This window comes from Arachis ipaensis, chromosome B7 (genome assembly GCF_059453495.1).
Source record: "Arachis ipaensis isolate K30076 ecotype BB chromosome B7, ASM5945349v1, whole genome shotgun sequence".
Classification (NCBI taxonomy): domain Eukaryota; kingdom Viridiplantae; phylum Streptophyta; class Magnoliopsida; order Fabales; family Fabaceae; genus Arachis; species Arachis ipaensis.
The window spans coordinates 102,571,022-102,580,530 of NC_142442.1; the positions used below are offsets into that span (position 1 = coordinate 102,571,022).

The window sequence follows — 9,509 nt, forward strand, 5'->3', positions numbered from 1 at the left end:
TATAACTTGGATTGATTTACCTTTTTAATTATTTTATTTTATGGAAAGAGGACAACTCAACCAAAAATAAAAATAACAAAAATTATGATTTTCGAAAAAGTGAGGAGAGAAAAAGTGGTTAGAAGGTTTTGAAAAAGATATGATTTGGAAAAGATTTTAAAAAATTTTTTTTTTATATAATTTTCAAAAATTTGTTTTAAAAATGGAGAGAAAAGATAATTTTGAATTTAGTGAGGAGAGAGAAAAACAATAAGATAGCACAAGATTTAAAATTTTTAGATCTAATACTCCTTGTTTTTCAAAGTTTTGGAGGGAAAGCACCAAGGAACACCAAACTTAAAATTTTTTTTGAAAACCACTAAAATTTTCGAAAACCAAAGGGAAATCAACAAGAAAACACCAAACTTAAAGTTTGGCACAGGATTTAATAGAAAAATTATTTTTGAAAAAGGTTTTTTTTTTTTAAAAAAAATATGATAGCCAATTACCATGAACATAAACACCACGTTCTAACTAACTGAGCTATAAATTTAAAGTGTTTTAACAAGGGATAAATAATAAAAGACTCTAAACCAAAAAAAAAAAAGAGAATTTTTTTTCCTTATCTAAGCAACAAAATAAACCGTCAGTTGTTCAAACACGAACAATCCCCGGCAACGGCACCAAAAACTTGGTGTACGAATTGTGAATTACACTTTTCACAACGCGTACCACTAACCAGCAAGTGCACTGGGTCGTCCAAGTAATACCTCACGTGAGTAAGGGTCGAATCCCACGGAGATTGTTGGTTTGAAGCAATCTATGGTTATCTTGTAAATCTTAGTCAGGAAGTCAATTATGTTTATCAGTTGAATTGCGAATAAACAATAGAGCATGGATTAAAGGTTACTTGTTATGCAGTAATGGAGAATATGTTGGAGTTTTGGAGATGCTTTGTCTTCTGAATCTCTGCTTTCCTCTGTCTTCTTGTTCACGCACGCACGTCCTCCTATGGCAAGCTGTGTGTTGGTGGATCACCGTTGTCAATGGCTACCTTCCATCCTTCCAGTGAAAACTACGCTCACGCGCTCTGTCACAGCACGGCTAATCACCGGTTGGTTCTCGATCCGGTTGGAATAGGATTTACTATCCTTTTGCGTCTGTCACTAACGCCCAGCCTTCAGGAGTTTGAAGCTCGTCACAGTCATTCAATCCTTGAATCCTACTCGGAATACCACAGACAAGGTTTAGACCTTCCGGATTCTCATGAATGCCGCCATCAGTTCTAGCTTATACCACGGAGATTCTGATTAAGGAATCTAAGAGATACTCTTTCAATCGTATATAGAACGGAGGTGGTTGTCAGGCACACGTTCATGATTTGAGGAAGGTGATGAGTGTCACAGATCATCACCTCCATCATAGTTAAGCGCGAATGAACATCTTAGATAGGAACAAGCGTGTTTGAATGGAAAATAGAAATACTTGCATTAATTCATCGAGACACAGCAGAGCTCCTCACCCCCAACAATGGGGTTTAGAGACTCATGCTGTCAGAGAATACAAAGTTTAGATCTGAAATGTCATGAGATACAAAATAAGTCTCTAAAAGTTGTTTAAATACTAAACTAGTAGCCTAGGTTTACAAAAATTGGATAAACTATGATGGATGATGTAGAAATTCACTTCTGGGACCCACTTCTGTGTGCTGGGGCCCACTTGGTGTGTGCTGGGGCTGAGACTTAAGCAATTCACGTGCAGAGGCCATTTGTGGAGTTGAACGCCAGTTTTTGATCCTTTTCTGGCGCTGGACGCCAGACTTGGGCAGAGGACTGGCGTTGAACGCCAGTTTACGTCGTCTATTCTTATGCAAAGTATGGACTATTATATATTGCTGGAAAGCCCTGGATGTCTACCTTCCAATGCAATTCGAAGCACGCCATTTCGAGTTCTGTAGCTCCAGAAAATCCACTTTGAGTGCATGGAGGTCAGAATCCAACAGCATCAGCAGTCCTTTTTCAGCCTGAATCAGATTTTTGCTCAGCTCCTTCAATTTCAGCCAGAAAAATACCTGAAATTACAGAAAAACACACAACTCATAGTAAAGTCCAGAAATATGAATTTTTCCTAAAAACTAATAAAAATAGACTAAAAACTAACTAAAACATACTCAAAACTATATGAAATTATTCCCAAAAAGCGTATAAAATATCCGCTCATCACTCAAGCATAGTATTCATGACAGATAGTTGTCCTCCCACCTTGTGGTTGAACCAACTTAGCTAACTTATAACTATACCATAAACTCATGAACTTACTCCATAGTATGAACTCCTCTCTGGTCTTTTGAAACACTCATTCTCTTTTTCATTTGATTCAAAGGGACAAGCATACAAGTAAGTAAAGAGATGATGCAGTGACATAGAGACTAGCAAACATAGACCTATTCAAAAAAAAACTTTAAAAGACAGAATTGAAAAGGTTCAAACTATTATGGAAGCATGTTCTATTTAATACAAGATCTTCCTTATTCAAAGCATAGAAAAAGATGGACCAAAGAAGGAACTCCACCACCTTTTACTCATGTGGTTGCCCATGCTCTCCTCCTTGCTTGTCCTCCTTGTGTCCCTCTTGAGTGCTCGTACTCCCATTCCCTTTGCTTTTTCCAATCAACCTCTTCCAGAAACCACCATCTTCCATCTTTTTCTTGAGTGTTTCCTTCTACTGTTTCACCTTCCTTTCTTCTTGTTCTACAAAATCTTTTTGGACCTCATCACATGTAGGGATGGCATAGTGTAGATGATGCATATTACTAGATATGTAGTTCAACTTGGCCTGAGTGTTTATGTTGAACTCCTCCCTATGTAGTTGCCGTCCTTCATTAAGTACAGTGAACTCATTGAATGCTTTCATCTGAGCTATTTGCCGCTGATTGAGTTCTTGCAAGTGCTTATCTTGACGTTCTTGCCTCTCAGTAACTTGGTGGATGGCTTGAGTGAGCTGGGAGTATTGTTCCTGTTGCTGCTCCATTTGTTGTTTCTGCCATTCTTCTTGTCGGCTCATCCAGTTGGACTGAAGGTTTAGTATTTGCTCTTGTCCTTCCATCTGAAATCTTCAATGGCTCTTAGAAGGTGGTTCATATTCAAGTCGGTTGGGTCATGATGCTCTTCTTGTTGATATTCTTCCTGATGATGCTCCTCTTGGTGAGCTCCTTCTTTCGCTTTTAGCTTCCCTATTTGTGGCCTTCTTTGTTGCTGAGCAGGTGTAGTATAGACTAGACGCTGGATAGTCATTAGCCTCCCAGGGTTCACCCAGTCTGGATTGCTATCCTCAAAAACCATCTTGGCCTTTGTGCACAATCTGAGAATGGTGCTGGGGTACCAAAGCCTGGCACCTGAATCATCCTTCTCAGCTGATTCTTGAATCCCCTCAGCTATGAGTTCATGCACATTGATTTCTCCACCCTGTACTAGGCAATGTACCATAGTTGGTCGATTAATATTGACCTCTGAATTATTTGCAGCTGGGAGGATGGACCTCCTTACGAGTTTAAACCACCCTTTGGCTTCCGGGCTAAGGTCTCCCCTCTTGATGAACCGAGGTCTTCCATCCGCATACCTCTCCCAATCAGCTGCTATGACACAGATGTCAGTCACGATTTCTGTGAGCTCATCATTGTCAGGGCTCTTACTTATCCTTGCATGATAACTGGGCTCATCAAAATGTGGTGATTTCAAGTGAAGAGTTCTTGTTATAGCATTTGGGCTGAAGTCTACCTCCTTTCCTCTAACATAGCTTTTGAAGGTTGGGGCCCTGGTTTTGTCTTCTCTAACCACATTTGTGTAGAACTCTTTGATGAGGTTTGCATTGATCTTCCCCTCGGGATTAGTGAGCCTTTGCCACCCTCTTTGTTCAATTTTCTCCCGAATCTGTGGGCACTCGTCTTCATTGAAAGGCAGTTTTGAATCTCTTCTCATCGAAAGGAATGTTCTCCATTGGTTCCTTCCTCTTTTGCCTCTTGGAACTTGATGATGCGATGAATTTGAGTTGCTGTTTGAGGGGATTGGAAGGTAAGGATAGATGAGGAATTTGGTTGGTTAAGACGAGGTGTGATGAAGGGGTTTTGGATGTCGAAAGTGTGAAGTAGGCAATGGTGTGGAGACTTTTGGTTGTTTAGGGTTGAATGCAATGAAGGGAGTGAAAGGGAATCCGAAATGGAGAGGTGTGAAGAGTGGGAATTTGAGTGTGAGGGGTACGTATGCACTAGGACTCACTTATGTATGGAGATTGTGAGTGAATGGAGGATGTGGATTGATGGAATGGTTGCTTGATGGACGGTTGGGGTTGTACGTGGAGAAAGGACAAGGATCATCACTTTATGAGGGTTATTGGTTCGGTCTTCAAGAGTCTCCTTTCTTCAATGTTGTATGGCAACATTTTCCAATGCATTCCTTCTTGAGACAAGTGTGTAGTTTCTCTTCATGAAGTGGCCAAACCTTTCTCCTTTAATTGTCCAATCAATCTCCTTCAATGCTCCTCTCCTTTTCCCTATAAAGATCAAATAAGAAAAGTAAAAAAAACAAGTTAATTTACGGCTAGAATAATAAAAAGAAGAAAAGATTTTGTTTATTCATGAACTCCAACTAACTAACTAATTGTGTATCCTTATATGCACATTGGTGGCACCATGGGGTGACACCAAACTTAGTTTGGAGCACTGTGATGAAAAGTTCTGTTCAAAGCTCCAAGACTAGCATGCTCTGAGTTGCATCCATGCTTTCTTGGCATGCTTTGAACACCAAACTTGTTCTTCACTATATACTGCATAACAAGGATTTCACCAAGTGTTTGTCGAGTTTGGGTTGGAATTCATGAATATTGACTTATTCACTATTAAAAGCATATAAAACATGGGTTGCCTCCCATGAAGCGCTTCTTTAGCGTCACTAGCTTGACGTTTCTCCTTCATCAGGGTGGTTGATAATGCTTCAAGTCCTCCCCTCTTGCCTTGGACTTATATCCATTGGTTGTATCAATGATCTCTACATGTTCCAAGGAGAGAACTCTGTTGATAGTGAAGACCTTAGGTAACTGAGATGGTACAGTGGGGAGATCAGGGGGGATATCTGGGAAGTAAGCTGAAATCACTTTATCCCTTGGAGAGAAGTCTTCCGTAGGGATCTTCTTGTTCCTCCACCCCCTTGGTACCTTCTTCTTTGTCCCTTTTGATGTTGCCTTGCTCTTGGTGACTTCTTCTTCTAAGGGAATTTTGTTGTTGTCTTCACATGTCTCTGGCGGTTTAGGTTCCTCCAGCTTTTCCTTGAGTTGTGACAACTGCTTATTTCCTTGTTCATCAACCAAGGGCTTTCCCAGATGGGTTGGTTGTGCTTCAGTGCTTGCTTCCTCTGTCAGCATCTCATTATGATCTTTGCTTGGTTCTTTGTTTTCTTGGTCTGCTTCTTGTGAGAGTTTGAAGACATTAAAGCTGAGTCGTTCATCATGGATCCTCAATATTATCTCCCCTCGCTCCACATCTATGAGTGCTCTGGATGTAGCTAGGAATGGTCTTCCGAATATGATTGGGTAAGTGTGACTCTCTTCCATGTCCAAGATGACAAAGTCTGTGGGAAGAAAGTATTTCCCAACCTTTACCAATACATTTTCCACCACTCCTATTGCTTGTTTTTGAGTTTTGTCTGCCAGCCTTATGACTACATCTGTGGGCATTATCTCACTGATCTTCAGCCTCTTCACCAGAAATAAAGGCATTAAGTTGATGCTTGCTCCCAAATCGCAGAGTGCTTTATCAAACATTGTTTCTCCTATGGCACAGGGGATATGAAAACTCCCTAGATCTTTTCTTTTCGTAGGCAACTGTGGTTGAATGAGGGCACTGCACTCCTTGTTCATCACTATAGTTTGGCTTCCTTTGAGTGAGCTTTTCCTGGGAAGTAGCTCCTTCATATACTTGATGTATGCAGGCATTTATTGAATAGTCTTGATGAATGGTATGTTGACATGCAGAGATGCAAACAAATCTAGAAACCTTGAGTATATTCTCTTCTCCACAGCACCATTGAGCAGTTGGGGAAAAGGTGCATAGAGTCTCAGCAGCTCCTGTTGTGAGATTTCTGGTTCTTGATGATCTTTTTCCTTCTTCTCTACTGAGGTATCTTCAGGTTGTTCTGACAGCTTGCTTGGCTTGTCCTCAGTCTCCTTATCACTTATAGTGACCATCTTGCAATCTTCCCATCTTACTTTCTTTGTTTCACCTCTCGGATTCTTCTCTGTGTCACTTGGGAATCCATCTGTGGGTTTGGGAATTTGCTCAGAGAGATACCCCACTTGAGATTCCAACCTCTTGATTGTGTCTCCCTGGTTCTTGAAACTGGCTCGCACTTCCTCCTTGAACACCTTGTTGTCTTGAATCTCCTTACCTATGCCTTCAAGTAGATTCTCAATCCTTGAGAGTCTGTCATCAAATGATTGTAGATCGTGATTAGAGGTGGAAGGATGAGGTAAGTTATTTTGGTTTTGATGTGAATGTGGAGAGGTGTTGTTATTGGGGTGTTGATATGGTCTAGATGTGAAATGCTGGTGGCTTGCATTGTTGGGATTTGGGCGTCTTTGATCAAGGCTTTGGTCTTGTTGATTTCCCCACCCAAAGTTTGGGTGATTCCTTCATCCAGGGTTTTAGGTCTTGGAGTATGGATCATGGTTTTGCCTAGGTGAATTCCCAATGTAGTTGACTTGCTCCTGACTTCCCTCTGCTTCTTCATTCACTCCTTCTTGGGTTGTTGATGAAGTGGAGATTGCTGCTACTTGGTTCCTCTCCATCTTCTTGGTTAGGTCAGCCAGCTGCTGGGTAATAAGCTTGTTTTGGGCCAGCAGAGCATCTACATTGTTTAGCTCCATCACTCCTCTCGTGTTCCCTCTTTTGGAAGCATAGAAGTAGTCATTCTCTACTACAGTTTTAATACCATCTATGGCTTCCTCAATGGTCTTCTTCTTGTTCAAAGATCCTCCAGATGAATGGTCTACTGCCTTCTTTGATTAATATGATAGGCCTTCATAGAAAATGTGCAGCTGCACCCATTCGTTGAACATATCTGGTGGGTACCTCCTTGTTAGGTCCTTAAACCTCTCCCATGCTTCATACAGAGTCTCACCATCTTGTTGCCTGAAAGTTTGGACCTCAGCTCTCAGCCTATTGATTCGTTGAGGGGGGGTAGAATCTTGCTAAGAATTTGTTTACCACATCTTCCCAAGTTGTCAAGCTCTCCTTCAGGAAAGACTTCAGCCACTTGGCTGCCTTATCCTTGAGTGAGAATGGAAATAAAAGCAGTCTATAGGCGTCAGGATGAATACCATTAGACTTCACTGTGTCACATATTCTCAGGAAGGTGGTTAAATGTTGATTGGGGTCCTCTTGGACACTCCCTACGAACGAACAGTTGTTCTGAACAAGGGTGATAAGCTGTGGCTTCAGTTCAAAATTGTTGGCATGGATGGTTGGCTTTTGAATGCTACTTCCACAATTTCCTGGGTTCGGATTGATGTAAGAGCCTAAAACTCTTCTATCCTCCCCAGATTGATTTGCTCGACCTCCTCCGCCATGGTTGTGAGTCTCTTCTTCATGATGGTTTTCCATGTTTTCTTCCATGTTTGGTTCAAAGTATTCCTCCTCTTCCTCAGCACCAACTACTCTTTTTCCTCTTGCTTCCCTTCTTAATCTCAAGAAGGTCCTCTCAGGTTCAGAATCAAAGTAAGTTGAAGCCCCGCTTCTTCTCCCTGTTATACAACTAACAAGTACAAGCAAGAAAAATAGATGCAGAAAGTATTTCTATCAGAATTACTGTTAGTGTGAGTGATGCAATATATCAAACAGTTAGTGGGTTAGTGAAATGAATTGTAAATAACAAAGAAAAAGTAGGGGGAAGGGAAGAAATTAACTAAAATAGAAAGTAAATTACTCAAACAGAAAATTAAATCAAACAAAACAAAAATGCTCAATCTAGTTATCTTCCAATTTAATCATTGTTGATGCACAATCAATCTCCGACAACGGCGCCATAAACTTGATGCACAGAAAACTTGTCTCATAACAAATTTCCTTCGGCAAGTGTACCGAATTTGTCGTCAAGTAAAAACTCACAATAGAGTGAGGTCGAATCCCACAGGGATTGATTGATCAAGCAACTTTAATTAAAGAAACGTTCTAATTGAGCGAATCAGAATTTGAGTTGAGAATTACCAAAAATTAAATGGCGGGAAAGTAAATAACAGAAAGTAAATGCTAGAAATAAAGAGCTGAATGTAGATGACGGAAAGTAAATTGCAGAATCTTAAATGAGAATGGGGTAATTGCTCATAAAAGTAAATGACAGAAATTAAAGATAATGGGTAAGATCAGAAATGGGGAGTTCATTGGGCTCAGGAGATGTTGCATTCTCCGGATCAATTTCATTGTCATCTCTTCCTCAATTAATGCACTCATTGATCTCCTTGGCAATCTTAAGTGATTGAATTACAATTTCTTGTAATTCAATCTCTCAAATCTTGATCAATAGCCAATTCCTTGGTCAATTGCTCATGAGAAGAGATGAAGTATGGTCACTGATTATACCACATACATTTCTCAAATCAAGTATTGAGAGGATTATAGTCACATATCCATCCAAACCCAATTTGGTCCAGCATGAGAAAGCATTTCTAGCATGATCTCTTCATTTCTCTTTCAAGGTTCAGAAGAGATCCAAGTATGAATAGCTTCTTTTCCAAGATAACTACCCAATTGGATGAAGATCGAAAGCTTTCAAGTAAAATCAAGAGAAAAGATAGAAGAAGAATAATGAAAACTAGTATTGATCCATCAAATTATAACAGAGCTCCCTAACCCAATGAAAGGGGTTTAGTTGTTCATAGCTCTGGAAAATGAAAACAAATATGGAGAATACATGATGAAACTAGAAGTACAGAGAAAGTAAAAAAATACAGAGAGTAGTTCTATGCCAAGAGGCTCCCTATAATTTCCAACCTTCAATTTAATTCAAAGCTACTCCTATATATACTACTCTTCTGTTCTTCTAGTTGGCTCTTCAAGTCTTGGGTATGGGCCTTTGGATCTTGAGTTTGAAGCAGTTCTCTTCTTCATTGGGCTTGGCTTTACTTGTAGAGAGAAAGTGTGTAGTGGGTAGAGACTTTAGCTCAGGACGTTAGTGGTGTTAACGTTCAGTGAAAATATAGGTTCGAGAACGTTAGTGACAATCACCTTTTTCACTAACGTTCCTCACCCAAGTAAGAGCCACGTTATCTTCAACGTTAGTGGCACAAATGTTGCCACTAACGTTGCCTCTTTGTCCTTCGCACACGTTATTGGGACTTGCTTTTCCCAATAATGTTGAGAAGTCTCCCCCTTCCCTACGTTAGAGTCCACGTTAACTTAGTTAATGTGGCTCTTTTAACGTAGGCTTGCCAACCTTCGAGAATGTTAGTGACACTTACCATTGTCACTAACGTTCCAATGTGCC

General features: G+C 40.3%; 1 non-coding gene across 1 annotated transcript; it reads left to right on the forward strand.

Annotated features, from left to right (window-relative positions):
* Positions 1–7,081: 7,081 nt before the first annotated feature.
* LOC148553561 (small nucleolar RNA R71) lies at positions 7,082–7,188 on the forward strand. The gene has a single exon (XR_015893456.1). It is a non-coding gene; the product is annotated as a small nucleolar RNA R71 (small nucleolar RNA).
* The last annotated feature ends 2,321 nt before the right edge of the window (positions 7,189–9,509 follow it).